The 21,804-nt window shown below is 36.2% G+C and overlaps 1 long non-coding RNA gene across 2 annotated transcripts in view; it reads left to right on the top strand.

Moving 5' to 3' along the window:
- LOC143434042 (uncharacterized) overlaps positions 1-17,917 on the top strand; it is a 44,587-nt gene extending 26,670 nt beyond the window's left edge. The window contains exon 4 of one of the 2 annotated variants that reach the window (XR_013103207.1): positions 17,767-17,917. This is a non-coding gene — a long non-coding RNA (uncharacterized LOC143434042). Of the gene's footprint in view, positions 1-5,046; positions 5,360-17,766 lie in introns of those variants that run through there. The other variant, XR_013103208.1, reaches the window with a different exon arrangement.
- The last annotated feature ends 3,887 nt before the right edge of the window (positions 17,918-21,804 follow it).

The raw sequence follows: 21,804 nt of genomic DNA, 5'->3' as shown, positions 1-21,804 counted from the left end.
TAATAAACTAATATTTCCACAGTTATGTTTACTATGAAAGGGAAATTGCCTATGCCAACTTCCACAACTTTGAAATTTCAAATCTTGTTAATAAACATGAACTACTGGTTTAAGAATATAGCATTTGTCAACATTGCGCAGCTATAAAAGTATCAGACAACCTATTAAAGTTATACCTTAGAGTTTGCTGTCCTTGAAGAGGTGACATGGCAGTGACACACAGTTAAACATTCATAAATGTTGGCATTTAAGTGAGTTATGCTGTCAGGCTTATAATAATATCTTATATACTTCTTAGTTACAGTAAGTTAGCAATTTCAGTGCATGTTTAGAGAAAGCACAATAATTTGCTGCAAAAACTAAAATTCCAGCAATCTGAAATATTTGTAGTCTTGAAATAGGCATGCTTTGAGAATTTGCATATTAATTTTCCTGATTAAGAGGATTTCAAAATTTTGTAAAGAAAAAAAAATTAAATCAACATCTTTTAGCCTACACACTATTAAAGGAATGCTTTTTATTATTTTCTATTTTCTTTATTTTATACCCCTTGTATAAGGTATAACATAAACACTTGGTATGGATCTAAGTAAAAGTAGTCATATTTTCTTTTGAATATAGGTAAATTATGAGGAACTATGGAAACAAGGAGATTTATAACTTAAAGACTCATACTTTTAAATAAAAATGAACTTTAAGAAAATAAAACCTCTAGCAAAATATACCATTGCGAGTAGATATTTTGAACACATTAAAAGATACAATATCTACCAATAAGAAGAGTTTTTATCCTGTCTTCCTCTGATAAAGCTAGCATTTTCTAGTAGTCTTATGCTACTATGAACTCTGCTCACAAATGCCCTATTAACTATATGATCTGTGATTTTTCAATTGTACATAAGTTTTAAAATCATATGCCCTATCAATGAAGTAAGAGCATACAAATAATTTTATTGGTAAACATTTTATTTCTAAAATACCCTAGGTGTGTGTGTGTGTGTGTGTGTGTGTAGTCATTTTCTAGATAGTTAGTTAGAACAAATAGAATATTTGTTGCTATTTCCATAATTCTGCTGCACATTTTTTATTGGAATTGGCTCAAGAAATAATGGAGAGCCTCAAGCTCTATGATCTGCATGCAAGGTGCAGAACAGAAAAGCCAATGGTTTAGATCAATTTAAGTCAAAATCTTGAGAACTAGAGGATTCAAATATAACCCTTAGATTGAGTCTAGGGACTTACAAATTTTGTAAGAATATTGATGTTAATTATGGAATGTAAAGCCCTGGACACAATTATATATCAGTGGTAGAAAATAGGTATTCCAAGTCAAGAAGAGCAGGGCAGAATTTGTTTTTCCTATTTCTATTGTTTTGTAAGGATCCTTAACAGATTGGACCATATTGGGAAGACTAAATCTAAGGAATAGAAATATACTTAGTCCTATACTAAATGTATACTAAAAACATTCCCACTGACATACTAATTAATAAATACTATTTATTACATATCTGGTTATATTTGATCTCATTAAAGTGACATAAATTAGCTGCAATTTATGTATATTAAGAAAATATTTTCCATGATAACATTAACTCTCCCATTAGTGTTGATTAACTGATTATTAATTGGTAAATATCATTTATCTCAGACACTAAAATTGTTAGTGATAACATGTGTGTTCCTATATCTGCATTTAATCAAACAGACAAACCTCTAAATAAAGACAAAGTGAAGAAGCAATGAACTGTAATTTGTAAATGTAACTCAGAATACAGTATTACTCACTCTTTAGATTCTGGTTTGGACAATTACACTTCTGAAGGTTTGAAGAGTGACAAGGAAGTTTACTTAGGCAAGACTACAAATGTGAGAGTCACAGCTTCTCCCACATAGGGAAGTTCTTTGGAAATAATTCTCATGAACAGCAAAATCAAATACATACATACTTTCTATTACCATTTCCTCTTCATTTCTATAAAATAAGATTTTTTTCATCAGGGACTAGACAAATTTGCCCACTCTCTTCCTATCTATTCAATACAGTACTTGAAGTTCTAGCTAATCAAAATATCACTATTTGCAGATGATAGTATACTTAAGTGACTCCAAAAATTCCAAAGACAACTCCTAAATCTGATAAACAACTTCAGTAAAGTGGTTGGATATAAAATTAACTCAAACAAATCATTAGCCTTTCTACACTAAAAAGATAAATGGGCTGAGAAAGAAATTATGGAAATGACACCCTTCACAATAGTCACAAACACTATAAAATATCTTGGTGTGAATCTAACCAAGCAAATGAAAGATCTGTACAAGAACTTCAAGTCTCTGAAGAAAGAAATTGAAAAAGACCTCAGAAGATGGAAAGGTCTCCTATGCTCATGGATTGGCAGGATTAATAGAGTAAAAATGGCCACCTTGCTGAAAGAAATCTATAAACTCAATGCAATCCTCATCAATATTCCAACTCAATACTTCATAGAGTCAGAAAGAGCAATTCTCAAATTCATTTGAAATAACAAAAAACCCAAGATAGCAAAAACTATTCTCAACAATAAAAGAACTTCTGTGGGAATCACCATCGCTGACCTCAAGCCATACTACAGAGCAATAGTGATAAAACTGCATGATATTGGTATAGTGACAGGCAGGAAGATCAATGGAATAGAATCAAAGACCCAGAAATGAAACCACACACCTATAGTCTCTTGAACTTTGACAAAAGAGCTAAAACCATCCAGTGGGAAAAAAGACAGCATTTTCAACAAATAGTGCTGGTTCAACTGGTGGTCAACATGTATAAGAATGCAAATTGATCCATACTTAACTCCTTGTACAAAGCTCAAGTCCAAGTGGATCAAGGACCTCCACATAAAACCAGATACACTGAATGTAATGGAAGAGAAAATAGGGAAAAGCCTCGAACACATGGGCACAGGGGAAATTTTTCTGAACAGAACACCAATGGCTTATGCTCTAAGATCAAGAATCGACAAGTAGGACCTCATAAAATTGTAAAGCTTCTGTAAGGCAAAGGATGCTGTCAATAGAACAAAATGGCAACCCACAGATTGGGAAAATATCCTTACCAATCCTACATCTGATATAGGGCTTATATCCAATATATACAAGGAACTCAGGAAGTTAGACTCCAGAGAACTAAATAACCCCATTAAAAATTCGGAACAGAGCTAAACAGAGAATTCTCAACTGAGAAATACTGAATGGCTGAGAAGCACCTAAAGAAATATTCAACATCCTTAGTCATAAAGGAAATACAAATGAAAACAACCCAGAAATTCCACCTCACTGCAGTCAGAATGGCTACAATCAAAATCTCAGGGGATAGCAGATGCAGGTGAGGATATGGAGAAAGAGGAACACTCCTCCATTGTTGGTGGGATTGCAAGTTGATACAATCACTCTGGAAATCAGGCTGGCAGTTCCTCAGAAAATTGGACTTAGCATTACCTGAAGACCTGGGCAAATACCAGAAAACACTCCAACATTTAACAAGGATACGTGCTCCACTATTTTCATAGCAGCTTTATTTATAATAGCTGGAAAGAACCCAGATGTCCTTCAACAGAGGAATGGATACAGAATATGTGGTACATTTACACAGTGGAGTACTACTCATCTACTAAAAACAATGACTTTATGAAATTGGCAAGCAAAAAGATGGAACTTGACAATATCCTGAGTGAGGTAACCTAGTCACAAAGGAACACACATGATATGCAGTCACTGATAAGTAGATATTAGCCCCAAAGTTTAGAATACCCTGGATACAATTCACATACCATATGAAGCTCAAGAAGGAAGACCAAAGTGTGAATGCTTCATTGCTTCTTAGAAGGGGGAACAAAATACGCACAGGAGGAAATATGGAGATAAAGTATGGAGGAGAGATTTATGGAAACTGCATTCAGAGACTGTCCTACCAAGGGAATCCATCCCATATATAGTCACCAAACCTGGTTGCTATTGTGGATGCCAGGAAGTGCTTACTGATGGGAGCCTGATGTGACTGTCTCCTGAGAGGCTCTGCTAGAGCCTGACAAATATACAGAGGCAGATGCTTGCAGCCAACCATAGGATTGAGTGCAGGGCCCCTGATGGAGGAGTTGGAGAATGGACTGATTCAGCTGAGGGAATTTGTAGCGCCATGGGGGAGCAACAGTGTGAACTGGCTAAACCTCCTGGGGCTCCTGGGGACTGGACCCCCAACCAAAGAGTACACATTGAGGGAGCCATAGTTCTGGCCACATATGTGGCAGAAGATGGCCTTGTTGAACATTAGTGAGAGGAGCGGCCCTTGGGCCTGAGGGTGTTTGATGCCCCAGTGTAGGGGAATATCAGGGCAGGGAGGCTGGAGTTGGTGGGTGGGTGAGGGAACATAGAGGCAGGGGTGGGGGAAATGTAATAGGGGGTTTCCAGAGGGAAGACCTGGAAAGGGGATAACATTTGAAATGTAAGCAAACAAAATATCCAGTAAAAAAATAAAATGAAACGGCAATATTGTAATACTGTATCTTTATTCTGTATATTTATTACTATTTTAGCTTATCTACAGTATATTAACCTACAGTATTTCTCACAACTACAGTACATGTAAAATCAGACCAGTGATATTTAAAATGGATAGGAGCTACCAGTGGTTAGTGACTAATGCTGTAAATACAACAGTTAGCAAGGCCTCTCACATCTCTCTCATAAGAAAACATATTTTAAGTGTGGCAGTTCTATGAATTTTGAGTAATGACAAAATGATTTAAAATAGGTTTACATTTCATTGAAGAAAAGTTTACTAAATGGCTGAAAAATTTATATCATGATTATTTAAATAAAATCTCTACTAATTAAAATTATTTTAACATTGCCAAACAGGGTCAAAAGTATTTGTAACAAAGAAATGAAAGGGCATTTGTCTTTGGATACCACTTTGGGTGTGAAGAACTTTGGAATGTTGCCAACATTAAAATTTCCTTCACCTTCTAAGAAATGAAAACTTTTAAAAAAAGATTTTTTTTCTTGTAGGAAGCCGCTGTTAACGGTGATATAATCTTCCATTTCAAGATGGCGCTGGCCGCGTGTCTTCCCAATTGTAAACAATTATCTGCGCAGCTGCTAAGGCAAGAAGCGTGCCAAAGTCACAGCCAATCCCGAGGCATAATACTGGGTGGTGAGCGAACAGCCAATCAGAAGTGAATACGTCACTCTAGGCTGTATTTAAGCAAGGCCCCTTCCGGATCTCATCCCTTCTGCTCCCTTCTGCCCTTCTGCGTCCTTCCGCGTTTTCCACGTGTGTGTTACACAGTAAAAAGTCCTCATTTTGCAGTAACTACCTGAACTGCGTCTCTCGTGTTTCTCTTCCACCGGCGTGGGGCGACACGGGAGGCGCGTGTTATATTTTCTGTTCATAATGTGGTGATATTTTTCACTTTTAATCTTATGAACCCTGCATAATTTATTAGCACTCTCACTTGAATAGTTAGACTTATCCTTCTCACTATGATCTTCAGTGATTTTCATGCACAAATATGTTCTTTTTTCAAAGGAAAAGTAGCATCATCTGGCATGTGGGCATGATGCTGACCCTCCCCCCACACTCACATATACATACAAATACACATTTTAAATTAAATACATACATACATACACACACACACACACACACACACACATTCTTCAATGCTTCTTTACCCTCCTATTTCCCCCAGTCAATAACCCTTTCCTACTGGTGAAGAAGTTGTAGGTATGTCCTTACTTATCAACTTCCTCAGTTGTCTAATTCTCACACGCCACTGAAATCTCTTGACTCTCAACCTGAGTAATTCACACATTAGCTGGGTCCTACTGGATACTTATTCTTGGTACAGAGTAGACCACCTTCTCAATTAAACACATTTCCTGTGCCCCTATCTTCATTTATGTTTTTAACCTATTGAGACACACCTATTATTTAGGATCTTACTCCTTAGCTGTTTTCTATTTTTTCAAACCTTTTGGTAATATTCTGTTTCTTTTACATTCGCCATATGCTTTCACTTCCCTCATCACAAAGACAGTTATGATTGGGATCAGGTATCTTATGCTTGAAACCTGATGCACTATCATGAAACTCAAAACCTCAACCTATGAGAATGAGGACTACTCTTTCTGCAGTTATAAGGACAAACTTTTAGAATGTTCTTATGGACTGGGGTGATTTATTAAAGTTTCACATCCAGGTTCTCCTGAGAATCCATGGTTTCACTTGCTCTGGATAAATAATTAGGTTTCCAACACCAAAAATGATGGCTATCTTGTTAAGTAGAGCTTAAATCTATATGCCCAGATGTGCATGCCACCACTGCACCCTCAGGGTTATCATGGCATGCTAGTACTGTGGTTCATATGCATTCTGTATGGGCAAGAATGGCATTTAGTTCATTACTTAATAAGCTGGCATCTCAACTTTTGGTGCCATTAAAACAAATAGTCCTACATGATATATTCACAAAGATATCCAGCACAGACAGCTGAACAAATATTGAGGAAGAGGTGACAAACTCACTGTAAGAACCAGGGAATTTGCTGTGGGATTGTGTTTCCTTTTATGTCAGAAGCCACACCCATAAAAGATCACCAATATGACTGCTTAAACATGAGTTGAACAAGACAGCAATAGACAATATAATGTGGCTAGATCAAAGCACAGGAGGCCTCAACCCTACACAAAGGAGTACAGGCAGCTACAGACTGATGAGAGGGCTTCCTTCCCCAGGGAAGAGCACACCAGTTATCCAACACCACATGATCAGCCCTCAAAACAATCATAAAAGTAATACTGTTCAGACCGAGCACATTGTATTTGTGTATTTAGAAATGTATATGTTTAAAATATATGTCTATTTAACAATTAATGGAAACAGGGAGGTGAACATTACAGAGAGTAAAGAAATTTTAAGGAAAAAAATGCAAACAGAAAGGATAGTGAAAACGTATATCGTTATATTATCAAACTAAACAAAACAAAAACAATCAATAAAAAAATCTTAAAAATTGCATTACAGTTTTTGGTTATGTGCATGTAATGACGGGCAGAATGAAACATCAGAGAACAATTCATAGAAGTGAAATCTCCCTTTCATATATGTGGATCCAGGAGTCAGAACTTCAAGCTTGGCAGCAAGTACCACTACTTGCTGAGTACTCTCACTGGCGCAGAAATCAAATGGTAAAAGGCAATAATTAGTCCATTGACTTACAGAGCTGGAATAAGGATCAAACCACTCTGCACAAAGAGTTTGGAGAATGAAAGGAATTATGAGGAATAAATACTAGATATCACCTTAGTTATTATTGCTTAGTGGTGATACATTATAACCTCACATTCTGATGAGCATTGCATCTAGTTTCCTGGAAATTAGTGGAAATGATCTCGACTTCTGCTATCTAACCTGGTGGCCATAATCCACACAAGGCTGTGTGTTTGAACTGTGTTTAGTGTGAATAAGGATGTAGATTTTTAATATTACTTGATTTCGAATACTATGATTTAAGTTAAACATCTGTTTTGTTTTATAAAACCAGGATCCACTCTGTTGACGGCACAGCTCTAGATTTTTTTTTTTTTTTTTTTTGCAAATTTCAAACATATCTGATAACATGCTTACTTGTCCTTTGCAGACTGTGCTTCTTTTCTGAATTCCTTCTTTTTCTTAATGGCATCACCATCCACCCCAGCAAAATGGTCAGATGTTATGTAATGTATTAGGATTCATTCTGAAATGAAAGGGGCATGACCTTTGGAATCAAACACACCTGGCTTCAAACAGGGCATCTCCATTTCCTTGCCATTTGACCTTGGGCAAATTAAATAACCTGTGAGTTTCATTTTTTTTCATTTGTAAAATAGAAATATATATGTGTATCACACAAGGCTATTATGAGGATTAAATGTCATAGCATATGTAAAACACCTGGCATAGTTCTGGGCATAAAAAGCATACATACTTCATAAATATACATTACCTCTTACTTTCCTCTTCTTCAAATGGAGGGACAGATCCAATTGATCTGCAGCTGGGATATTTTTGAGTCTTTCTTTCTAATCCTGTTGAATAAATTTCTATTAATCTTCTCATCAAAATTTCCACTATACAGCCTCTTAATCAATACCTACCCCCACCCCGTTTTTTTTTTTTTTTTTTTTTTTTTTTTTTTTTTGAGGAACCTCTCATTTCCAATCCATTCTCCAAATTTCCACAAGTAGTTTTCCAAAGCTGCTTCAATATTTCATTAATTAGTGGTTCATCTCTCTGCTGCCCATGGACGTAATGTTGTATAACCACAGTCTATTCTTTACATGTATAGTATCATGAATGATATTATTGTACAAATACCACAAACATATTTTTAAGTATACATAATTGAGATTCATATTTAGTTGGTTTCATCTTTTAAAATATGACACTAAATACCTATCCACTATATTGATGTGTATGTAAGGTTGCATTGAATTATTTCTTCTCAAGAATTATTGTAACTTTTTGTAGGATGGATATACACCAAGAGGAGAAAATTTGGGATGCAAATACTAAGTGTATAGCTCATCACAATGCTTTTTTCTCAGTTCTGGAAATCAAATTCACAGCTTTATGGATACTGCCACTGAAGTATATCCAAGGGTATTATATTTTATATGTACATTTTGATCATATGTAACATCTGGGGATTTCTAAATAAAAAGCATTTGTGAGTATTGGTGATATAATAACAAATATAAATATTCACTAACATTTTGGATAAACTAAAAGCCTTGCATATATAAACACATATATTTATTTATATGTAATTTAGAATATATATATATATACACATACACACATATATATGTAAATATATACATATATATACATATGTTTTCTAAATTAATTCTTTGCTCAGAAATGTGTGTATCAAAAGATATATATACAATGTGTATGCAAATGTTTCATCATATAGAAAAGTCAAAGTCAGTAATACTTCTAAGGCCCAAGCATTTCACATTATCAGAGCTCAACCTGTGTATAAACTTTGAAACTACAAGGCAGACTAAATTCTGGATTAACTCCAGTATCTCAGATGGCCACAACTTTCTCCACCTTTTCGAAGCACAACTCTTCGTTATGGCAGTCTTACAGATTACCATCTTTACATTTACTGTGTACCAATTTATGTCTTGAGTCTACATTATTTCCTACACTAAGTAAGTCTGTGAGATCTATTTACCGTCTCCAGGTAACCACGGTCCTTCTTTTTGTCTCTTCATTACACAAGAGAATTGCGATAAGCATTTGGGGTTTGCAGTATACTTCAAATAAATTCTAACATTCATCCACTTCACACTTGTTCATTCACATTACTTCCATTTTATTATTCTCAAAAGTAGAAATATTGTAAAATGTATAATTACTCATCTCCTTTCATACTTTACCTGTTCAATTCCTAGAGTATTGAAGTATATTCTGATCAGGTCCTCTAGCACAGAGAGTAGGAATGTTCACTTTTTACATTTTTGAGTTTTGGTTGCTTATATCTTTTACAATCAGTGATTCAGTTCTGCTTATGGGTGGCAATTTCACATACTTCTGCTACTGTTTATTCTTTCACTAGCTGCTGCTTTGTCATCCATGTCACCAGTGCCATGTGTATGTTCATTTTCTGCAGTTCTTTCTCAATACCATAATTATCACTTTATTGGTTTACTTTTGTATTTCTTGCCTTTCAAAATATACAAGACTTCATGTAGTGTGAAAAAAAAGTCCTTTTTTAATCATTAAATTTAAGTTAATTAACTCTATGGCATGTTTTCCTCTTTTGTAACTTAATTTTGATGAAAATAAGTTCTAAGTTTGTTATAGTACACTTTTAGATTTTTTGTTAATGATTAACAATACCAATTAGCACAATAAGTACTTTAAAATGTTTCAGGGATTTTTAATTTTTTAAAGCATTTCATTGTTTTAAATGTTACATTTATTTCTATGAATGACCCATATGGAAATGATTTGTGAGAACTAAATTAGGTATTGTTACAATATATGGTGGTTTCCATGTGAATATTTGGACGACCCACCACCATCCAATGAAAAGATAATACTTTCTGCCACTGAATTTTGGAAGTGCTATAAGTTATTTCCTATTGATGAGTATTCTGATATCTGTAAACATATTCCATGTCATTTAAGAATTTTCTTTTCGTTATTCCAATACTACACCTCAACAGTTGTTGATGTTGTAAAATATATTTTATATGCAGGAATGAAAGATCTTTGGTTTTATTATTTATTGTGTGCATGTGCATGCATGCATGTGTGCACACTTGCTCATTCGCAAAAGTACATGCTATCTGGAGCTCAATGTTGAGGGTTTATCTTCATCCTTCTATACCCTATTTTTGAGTCAACATTTTTAACCATGAAGGTAGGTAACTTGGATACATTGGTGGAACAGAAAGCCCCAACTATACCAACATCTCTGAGTCCCTAGTGACAGGGTTATTGGAGGATGCTAGCACTATGCTAGCACTCTGGGAATAGGCCTCAACATTTTTTTATATTATTGCATATATTCTTTACATTTCAGATTTTATTCCCTTTTCCGATTTACCCCCCACTCAGAAACCCCCTATCTCATCCCCCCTCCTCCTGCTTCTATGAGGATGTGCGATCACCTACCCACTCACTCCTGCCTACCTACCCACTCCACCTCCCCACCCTCAAATTCCCTCATACTGGGGCATCCAGCCTTCAGAGGACCAAGGACTTCCTCTCCCACCTATGCCTGACAAGCACATCCTCCTCTGTGTAGAACATACATAGCTAGAGCCATGGATACCTTCCTATGTGCTCCCAGGCTGGTGGTTTAAAACCTGGGAGCTCTGGTTGGTTGGTATCCTTGCTCTCCCCATGGGGCCACAAAACCCATCAGCTCCTTCAGTCTTTTCTCTAACTCCTCTATTGGGAACACAGTGATGAGTTCAATGGTTGGTTGTGAGCATCCGCCTCTGTATGTGTCAGGCTCTGGCCGACATCTAAGAAGACAGCTACATCAGGCTCCTGTCAGCATGCACTTCCTGTCATCCACATTACCATCTTCCTTTGGTGACGGCACATGGGATGGGTACTCAGGTGGAGTCATCTCGTGACGGCCCCTCCTTCAGTTTCTGACCCACACTTTGTCTCTATATTTGCTCCGATGAGTACTTGTTACTCCTTCCAAGAAAGACTGAAGCATCCACACTTTGGTCTTCCTTCTTCATGAGGTTCATGTGGTCTGTGAGTTGTACCTCGGGTATTGTGAGCTTTTGGGCTAATATTCACTTACCACTGAGTGCATACCATGTGTGTTCTTTTGTGATTGGGTTACCTCACTTTGGATGATATTTTCTAGTTCCATCCATTTGCCTAAGAATTTCATGAATTCATTGTTTTTAATAGCTGAGTAGTACTCCATTGTGTAAATATACCACATTTTCTGTATCCATTCCTCTATTGAAGGTCATCTGGGTTTTTTCCAGCTTCTGGCTATTATAAATAAGGCTGCTCTGAACATAGTAGAGCATATGTCTGTGTTATATGTTGGAGCATTTCTGGGTATTGCTGAGAGTGGGGTGTTGAAGTCCCCCACTATAATTGTGTGAGGTGCAATTTGTGCTTTGAACTTTAGTAAGATTTTTTTCTATGAATGTGGGTGCCCTTGCATTTAGAACATAGATATTCAGAATTGACTGTTCATCTTGGTAGGTTTTTCCTTTGATGAGTATGAAGTGTCTTTCCTTATATTTTTTGGTAACTTTTGGTTGAAAGTCGACTTTATTTGATATAATAATGGCTACTCCAGCTTGTTTCCTAGGACCATTTGCTTGGAAAATTATTTTCCATCCTTTTACTCTGAGATGGTGTCTATCTTTGTCACTGAAGTGTGTTTACAGTATGTAGTAAAATTCTGGGTTCTGTTTACCTATCCAGTTTGTTAGTCTATGTCTTTTTATTGGGGTATTGAGTCCATTGATGTTAAGAGATACTACAGAAAAATGATTGTTGCTTCCTGTTATCTTTTGTTATTAGAGGTGGAATTATGTTTGTGTAACTATCTTCTTTTGGGTTTGTTGGAACATTACTTTCTTGCTTTTTCTAGGTTGTAGTTTCCCTCCTTGTGTTAAAGTTTCCATCTATGTAGGGCTAGATTTGTGGAAAGATATTGTGTAAATTGGGTTTTGTCATGGAATATCTTGGTTTCTCCATCTATAGTGATTGAGAGTTTTGCTGGGTATAGTAGTCTGGGCTGGCATTTGTGTTCTCTTAGGGTCTGTATGATATCAGTCCAGGATCTTCTGGCTTTTATAGTGTCTGGTGAGAAGTCTAGTGTAATTCTTATAGGTCTGCCTTTATATGTTACTTTACCTTTTTCCCTAATAGCTTTTAATATTTTTTTCTTTATTTTGTGCACTTGATGTTTTGATTATTATGTGATGGGAGGAATTTCTTTTCTGGTCTAGTCCATTTAGATTTCTGTAGGCTTTTTATATGTTCAGAGGCATCTCCTTCTTTAGGTTAAGGAGGTTTTCTTCTATAAATTTGTTGGAGATATTTACTGGCCTTTTAAGTTGGGAATCTTCACTCTCATCTATACCTATTTTCCTTAGGTTTGATCTTCTCATTGTGTCCTGGATTTCCTGGATATTTTGAGTTAGGAGTATTTTGCATTTTGCATTTTCTTTGACAGTTTTGTCAATGTTTTTCATGATATCTTCTGCACATGAGATTTTGTCTTCTGTCTCTTGTATTCTGTTGGTGATGCTTGCATCTATGACTCCTGATCTCTTTCCTAGGTTTTCTATCTCCAAGGTAGTCTCCCTTTGAGTTTTCTTTATTGTTTCTACTTCCATTTTTAGATCTTCAATGGTTTTGTTTACTTACTTCACCTGTTTGGTTTTGCTTTCTCGTAATTCTTTAAGGAATTTTTTTGTTTCCGCTTAAGAGCTCCTACCTGTTTACCTGTGTTCTCTTGTTTGTTTGTTTTTTATTTGGAGTTATTTATGTCCTTTTAAAAGTCCTCTATCATCATCATGAGAAGTGATTTTAATTCTGAATCCTGTTTTTCCACTGTGATTGGGTGTCCAGGACTTGCTATGTTGGGAGAACTGGTTTCTGATGATGCCAGGTAGACCTTGGTTTCTGTTGCTTATGTTCTTGTTCTTTTGCCATCTGGTTATGTCTAGTGCTACCTGCACTCACTGTCTCTGACTGGAGTCTGTCTCTTCTGTTATCTTTGTCGTCTCGAAGCTCTTCAGAGTCCAGGTGTCTCTGTGGTCCTGTGATCCTGTGATCCTGAGCTCCTGGGTGCTAGGGCTCCTGGGACTCAGGCTGCCTCTGGGATCCTGAAATCCTATGATCCTCAGTGTGTTAGAGCTCCTAGGAGCTCAGATTCCTCTGGGTGTTGTGGGATTGGGTGCAGAGCTATGATCCTGGTAGTGTTAGAGCTCTTGGGAGTCCAGCTTCTTCAACTGCTCTTTGAGTGCAGGGGATTCTCTGCTGCTCTGAGTAGAGAGAGTGGTTCCTCTAGGATGGATCAGGATATGTCGTCTTCAGTGAAGCTGTCCAGCTAGGAGCTGGCCTCAGCAACAAGGGCTAAGCAGAGGGGACAGAGGGGAGTGGTATTCGGGAGGGTGGGGTTTGGTTAGGTAATGGGTCCTGAGTGAGCTGGTCTTCCAGCTGCAGCTCCAGGGCTTCTGGTTTGGGGGAGGGTTCTTATCTGCTGCTCTGAGTGCAGTTTTTCCTCTAGGATGTGTCAGCATATGGTGTCTTCTGTGGAGCAGACCAACTAGGAGTCTGCCCCAGCAAAAAGGACCAAGCCAGGGGCAGAAGAGGAGTGGTATTCTGGAGGACAGGGTTTGGTTGGGTGATGGGTCCTGAGTGCCCCAGGCTCCCAGATGCAGCTCTTTGGCATAGGGTTTTCTGCTAGGGTTCCAACCCACAGCTCTGAGTACAATGATTCCTCTAGAATGGAATCCAGCCTCAGCATTTTAGACATTTTGCCAGCAGAGTCGCATCCTTAAATCAAGTCTTGTAAATTTAAAAATGATTTTTCCTATTACAGTTTCTAGAAGCTTTGAATTTCTGTATGTGGTTTAAAATTAACTTGTTAATTTTGAAATATCATCTGGAATTTGCAATTTTCTGGGACGTTAAAATCAAATGAGCTGTGGATTAACATTTTAGAATGATATTTTCAGTCTCAACATGATACAGCTATTTACCTAGTTCCTTTTAATTTATTAATCTTCTTTTCAGAAATTTTATATACCAGTTTCAAATTTGTTTCCTCACATCTTTAGCAGTTGAAATATTATATATGATTGTTTTTTTCTAATTTACTGTTTTTTTACTGTCTATAGTACTATAATTGATACTTATCAATCAATTTCCTATAGTAACCTGAGTGAGTTTACTTAGTGCCATGGTTCTAAGATGGTGGGTTGCAACCCTTTGGCAAACCTCTATCTCCAAAAATATTTATTTCTCAATTAAAAACAGTAGCAAAATTACAGTCATGAGGTAGCAACAAAAATAATTTTATGATTGGGGTCACCACAACATGGGGAATTGTAATTAAATGTTGGTCCATTAGGAAGGTTGAGCAACACTAAATATAAATATATCTGGCAAATAATTATAGTCAGATATTTTGCATAAAATATATTGCTAAAACATTCTGACATCATTAATTTTTTTTCATTTTAAAATTTAGAGTTTGAATGACATGTATTCATTTATCAGTTTTATTGGGCTAAGTAGAACTGTGCAATTATAGTTTCAAACAAGGATAGAAGACTTAATTGATCATGAGGTTTATTGTAGGTATATTTTTTAACAGTTATCACAGAATGCTTCTATGTAATCAAAATTGAATAAATGTAGCCTAGGAGAGAGTTTCAAATTTTTTTGAGAGTTTCAAATTTTTGCTGACTGCTTTTACAGAATTTACTGAGGATGAAGTCAACTACGTTTCCATGTTGTTCTTATTTAGCTTTTATTCTACGGAGTGAGGTGTTCTATGAGACATTTTCCTTTTCAGACATGAATATGACAGTCTTTGACCATAGATATGCATCCCTATTCTAATCCACTTCTGCCCTCCCTGCTGGCCATAGTCAACTTCCTCTATAAGTTCTCTTCTGCTTCCATGATAGAAAGCATGTGTTCCTTGTCTGTCTGACTCCAGTTTACTTTATCTGGAATTAGGATGTCTGACATCATCCATTCTTTAACGTCATGAGATCACTTCTTATTGATTTCTTACTGATTTAGATTAAATTTAAAAGAATGTATACCCAGAGTGGTAGGTAGAGCTGAATGATACTACAGTTCTATTTTGAACTTTAGAATTCAATACTGAATTCCATGTTTGGGGGTTGTTACTTTACTACCAACAATATATAAGGATTCTTCTTTTCCTACCTCTTTACCAGCATTTCTTATATCAGTATCCTTGATAACAGGACTTCTGTGAAGGAAGCATGGTAAAATTTCAATGTGTTTTTAAAATATTTCTTGTGTGTGTGTGTGTGTGTGTGTGTGTGTGTGTGTGTGTGTGAATGTGTGTATGTGTCCTGTAGTTTAGCTTATGGTCAGTACCACTGTGGTTGATGCTCTTAGTAGGATGGCCCGTTATACCCTGCTTAAAATATCCAATCTTTTTTTCTAGGCCAAATTCCTGAAGTGTGTCTTAATTCTCTAAATAAAAGTGCAACTCTCAGGAGAACAACATAGGAAAGGAAGGCTATTTAAGAGTGGTGAAGAAGGGAAGGTATTGAGAAGTCAGTTCAGTTCAGTTCAGTTCAGTTCAGTTCAGTTCAGTTCAGTTCAGTTCAGTTGTGAGTCAGTGCATTGAGTGCACCAAAATAGAATTGATTTCCTTTGTGAGTTCATGTAGTTCATTCAGTGCAAGTCAACAGTTGAAGACTGAATAAGAAGAAGCCTGAAGGTAGGAAAAACAATTGCTAGAGTTAATTTGGGGCCAAGCAGAGCAATTCAGTGAGAAGCTGAGAGAAGCTGAGAGAAGCTGAGAGAAGCCAGATTGAATCAGCTTTGAGAGGAGTTCTCAGGCAGAACAGCTGAGATGAACCAGCCAGACAGAAAGAGCTAGAAAGGGTAAGTTTATTCAGCAGTAAGCCTTCGAGAGGACAATTGCATCAAGCAAATAAAAGTTACTTCTATAATATTGAACCATTGAGTTATTTCCTTTAATTTTTCTTTTCTTCATTAATTTATTTATTTACTTTATGTCCTGATCACAGCCTCCCTCTCCTTCTAGTCCCCCCTTACACATCCCCTCCCCCATTTCCTGTCCCCTTCACATCTGAGAAGGGGGAGATCCCAACCACACTATATATGATGAATCAACCTTTCATCTTTTGAATGAAAACTAAAAGACGATGTATGATTTTTGTATTACGTTATTATTTGAAACTATTTTATTTAGAAAGCCACCATGACATCTCAAGTCAGTGAAGGGCTAGATACATCCTCTCCCACTGAAGTCAGACAATGCTCAGTTAGGGTAGCAGGTTCCACAGACAGGCAATTCAGTCACAGTAAGCTCCTGCTCCAGTTGTTGAGGTACCTGCATACAGACCAAGGTGTACATCTGCTACATATATGCCAGAGTAGGTGGGGCTGTTGCTAGGTCCAGCCCGTGTAGGCTCTTTGGTCTGTCTTTGGGAGCCTCCAAGTGTTCAGGCTAATTTACTTTGTTTGTCTTCTTGTTAAGACGGTGTTCATGAGTAGCAGTATCATTGTATGTTTGAGACTGGAAGATGATATTTGTGTGTGATTGTGCATGTGCATGTTAGTGCATCAGTCTATCATTTGTATTTATATCTGTTATCTATTGGGTTTAGGTCAATATCGTAATTACTATAATTTTATAGTAATTATATTTTCACTATTATATTACTAAACACTTTATAGTGTGCTTTACTAAAATTTTATAATCATTTTGACACCACTATCATCATTATTCTAACTTGTTTGCAAATTCTTCTGAATTTCTTAAGTTTTGATTTTGGAGTCCTTACTGAATATCAGAATTATCAATGTAAATCTTTAAACCTTTTTCTTACTCTTATTGAACAAAATTATCATTGCCATCTCTGTTTTATTTTATTACAAGGGTTGTTTCTAAACTCTAAGGTCTGATTTTTATAAAACATACAGGTACATTTGATTTTGCATATTGCTTTTGATGTTTTTATGTAGAAGATTTAAGAGTTTTTGGTTTTTATAGATTGTGTACATGTGTGTGTGTGCACATGATCACACTAACTTGAAGGTGGATGCCCTCAGAAGCCAGTCAAGGTGTCAGATCATCTACCTGCAGTCCCAGGAATTTGTGAGCCACCACTAATGCATTCTGTATATTATCCGCCTTTGAGAGAGCAGCGGACACACTTAACTATTCATTGTCACTCCAGACCCCTGTTGCTGATTTCTTTTTGTAGAGTGCAATGGATTCTCTGTGTTGATAGCTCACTCCTTCAAAGAAAGTACCATTTTTCTTTTTCTTACTTTACCTGATGTATTTTTCCCTGCCTCCCCAGCAAATATATTCACAGCAGAACTGTGTGAATTGCTCTTGATCATGTTCATTCTTTCACTATTAAAAATGAAGTTATTTGTACATTTCTATGTGACTTAATTAGGATAATAACATGTATTGTAATTCTAGGTTTCCAGAATTGCCAGATGGAATGGTTGTTAAACTTGAGACATATGTAGCAGAGGTCTACTTGGTCTGGCCTCCATGGAAGAAGACACAATTCTCAAGAGTCTTGAGTGCCCAGAGAAGCAGAAAACTTGGTGGGGTGTGGGGAATAACCTCTCGGAGGCAAGGAAGATGAGGGATGTGATGAGGAACTGTGGAAGGAGGAATGATGGGGGAAATGTCTGGGATGTACATAAGTAAGATAATTTAAAAAAAAAAACTGTAATGAGCATAATTTAAAAATGTCCTTTAGACATGTAAAACTAGCAAAGTCAGGATTGCCACTATATCCAAGGCTGCATGGGTAAGCAGAATCCAGTGACATCATTCACTCAAGATAAGCAGACACAGTCCTAGAACACCACAGCATCCGCTGGATATGGATATGAGGAGAGGCTAACAGTAATGCTCCTCTCTCTACATCTGGAGAGACACTACTTTGATCAGGGTTGTGGCTAGAGTCTCCCTGAGGATTTTGACCCTCAAACCAGAGATTTCTGTTAAGAGACTGGACCTTCACTTAAGATTTGTCACACAAGTGAGCAGCTTTAGGGAGATATATTTAGGAGCATAGTTAAGAATTTAGTGTGAGAACAGTTTGTGATAAGCCTCAGCATATAACTGTTGTTATACTAACTATGTGTAGGTACCTTCTTTCTAAAGAAAAGAACACTTGACCAGGAATTGAGTCTTGACTGCATAGCTTGCCCTCCAGCCTGAGATGAACCAACAAGTCTCTGGGAGTCAGCTTTGTTCTCAGAAACAGCAGGGAAGAAAGATGGCCACAGGGGCATATGAACCAAAGTTGCCATTGAAGGGAATGAGATTCTCCATGACTGCTGCTTGTTATGGGGGTTTGTGATAATAACAAAAAACTGAGACAAGAAAATAAACGGGTTGTTTCTCCACCGTTTCTTCAGGGGCCAAGGAAATTCTCTGTGGCTTGTCTTAAAACTTCAGAAAAGCATTTCCTCAGTTTTTGTAGTCTTTACAGCTTAATAGCTACTAAGATTAAATAGACAGTAATTTGCATAAAAACACTTTAACAGAAACTCACACAAAATGATCCTGGTGTTCTAAAGTGAGAGGGGGGAAAACTGTATTATTTTCAAATATTAATATAAACTATTTTCTTGCTATTACCTCTACCAGGTTTAAATAAAACGATTTATGAATTTACTTCATTGGATTTTCATTATTCAAAACTCTCCATTTCTTCATAGAGCTGCATGTATCCATTCGCCACGACTTTGCGCATTCCTAGAGGACTGTCTTTACCTGGCTTCGCAAGATGTGTTTCCTGCCACTTGTAAAAAACAGTTTTATGTTAGGAACAGTTTAGTTTATTATTATATATAAAAATGCATTTTCAGTCGTTAGAAAATATTACACTACAGAAAATTTTATAGATATATTTCTCCATTTTTTGGTTACATTTTGTTTTAATAAAGGAAAATGCTATGAAAGCTATTACTTTTGCTTGTTTGTATGCAAGTGATGCTTCTGATTCCTGTGTGCATCCTGCTTCTTCATTATGACATGTTTTCATATTCAAATGCTCTCAGTTATTAGCTTTACTATATTTCTTTCACTCTATTGTTCTTCTTTTTGTGGTCCTCATAGTAGTAAAAGTTACAGTAGTGATCACTAGCTTACTGTTGGCCTCTTGCTCACATTAAGTGTGTAATACCACATGCATAAGTATCAATATTTCACTGTAAATTTTGTTTTAGAAATTTTTATGAGTTCAATTTTAAATATGAAAATATATAACTTGACTGTAAGTTCACTTTCCTCCTTTCTTTTTTATTGCAGACATTCTCTTCTGTATTTTTCTAATTTTATCAATTAAGTTTTTATTTATTTACATACCAAATGCTATCCCCCTTCCCAGTCCCCCCTCATAGTGTTCTTTCTCCAACCCGCCTCACACAGTGGGAGAGGATGGACCTAATCGTTCCTATTTTTCTAGATTTATTTTTTCAGTTTGTGCTTAGTTTTCCTCCAATTTCTGAGTCATATGGAAACTATTAAAAACTATTAAAACTATCTCTTTTGATCAATTTTTAAGAAATAATAAAAATATTTATAGAAATATATATATACACAAATATATATACACACATGTGTGTACATATATACACACGTGCATTCACACACACATATATATATATATATATATATATATATATATATATATATACCCTCTCCCCTCCTCCTCTTCTTTGCTGTCACTTTCTTTCTTTCTTTCTTTCTTTCTTTCTTTCTTTCTTTCTTTCTTTCTTTCATATATATATATATATATATATATATATATATATATATATATATTTCCTAAATATAGCCAGTTCAATTTGGATAATGTTACTCATTTGCATGTTGTGTTACTCATTATATATATCACAAAATATTGATATGTTTTATATATGTAAAAATTATAAACATATACATCATATACTTATATGTATACATATACATGTATGTATGTATATTATGACCAGCAACTAATTCTAACTAATGTTAGAATTGGAATTTGGAACCTTAGTACCTACAGATATTGCAAGTACACATAGGAACCTACCAGAATCTTACTACTTAAGAGACAGAGACAAACAGAGGACCTATTGAGTAAAATGGCTACATACACAGAGGATATCAGTAAACTCTGGATTCTAGTCCAAAAAATCATGTGATAATTAATGCTAATCTGAAGTTGATAAGATTCTATATTTGTCATTCTTGAAATTCTTGAAAACTTGAAATCTTTCTGCTCCACAGATATTAAATAACCCTAGGAAGACATTTTTTTTAAAAAAAATCTTTGCCAAAAAGTGATTAATTAAAGAATGGTTCCTATTTGATTTTTACTGTTCAAGTTCATTTAATTCATTTGTGAAATACATTATTATTTTGAATTGAAACTATTTACAAATGATGCAAGTATCTTTCAAGTTTTTATTATAGTACATGCCAATCATGAAAGTTAGCATTGTATTCCAATGAGGACAGTCAAAGCTTACACACAATGCTGTCCCTGCTCCCCCCAAAAACAAAATCAAGTGTGTTGTCATATATTTAAATTCATGTTAGAAGTTATACATTTAATATTACATTTATTCTATGAAGTACATTAGGAAATAACATTTCTTGATTTCTAAAAATTAAAATTTTAATAATAACCATGGCAAGAAGACCCTTTAAAATGAGAAGTTGCTCATATGTGGACCACTGCATAAGCACAGCTATCCCTGAAAGTCAACCAGTAACAGTTGAAACTGAGCTCTGCTCCTACTATCTCTTCCTTTTCTTCTTTTTTTATTATTTATTAATCACTTTATTCATTTACATATCAAATGTAATCCTTCTTCCCAATCTCTCCTCCACCAAACCTCCTCCTTCCCCCTCTCCTTTGCTATCACTGCGTCTTTCTTTCCTTCTCTCTCTGTCTTCCTTTCTTCCTTTCTTCTTTCTTTCTTTCTTTCTTTGTTTCGTTCTTTCTTTCTTTCTTTTCTTTTTTTCTTCCTTTCTTTCTTTTACAACCCAGTTGTTACCCCTTCCCAGTTCACTTTCCCCAATCCCTCATCCCATTCCTCCTACACCCTGTCTCCAAGAGGATGTTCCCTCATTCCTCATTTCATGAACCCCATCTACCCACTCTCTGGGGCCTCAAGTCTCCCCAGGATTAGGTGTTTCTTCTCTCACTGAGGCCAGACCAGGTAGTCCTCTGCTGCATATGTGTTGGGGTCTTGGACCAGCTAGTGTATGCTTCCTGTTTGGTGACTCAGTGTCTGAGAGATCTCAGAGTCCTGGTTTGTTGAGATTGCTAGCCTTCGTATTAGGTCACCCTCTTCCTCAGTTTCTTCCAGCCTTTCCCCAATTCAACCACAAGGGCCTCTGTCTTCAAACCATCAGTTGGTTGTTAACTATCTGCTAGTCAGCTTCTTGTTGGGCCTTTCAGAGGGCAGCCATGCTAGGCTCCTGTCTGTAAATATATCATAGCAT

The sequence above is a fragment of the Arvicanthis niloticus genome, chromosome 13 (genome assembly GCF_011762505.2).
Source record: "Arvicanthis niloticus isolate mArvNil1 chromosome 13, mArvNil1.pat.X, whole genome shotgun sequence".
In the NCBI taxonomy this organism is placed as follows: domain Eukaryota; kingdom Metazoa; phylum Chordata; class Mammalia; order Rodentia; family Muridae; genus Arvicanthis; species Arvicanthis niloticus.
This window is presented reverse-complemented; position numbering and strand designations above follow the sequence as displayed.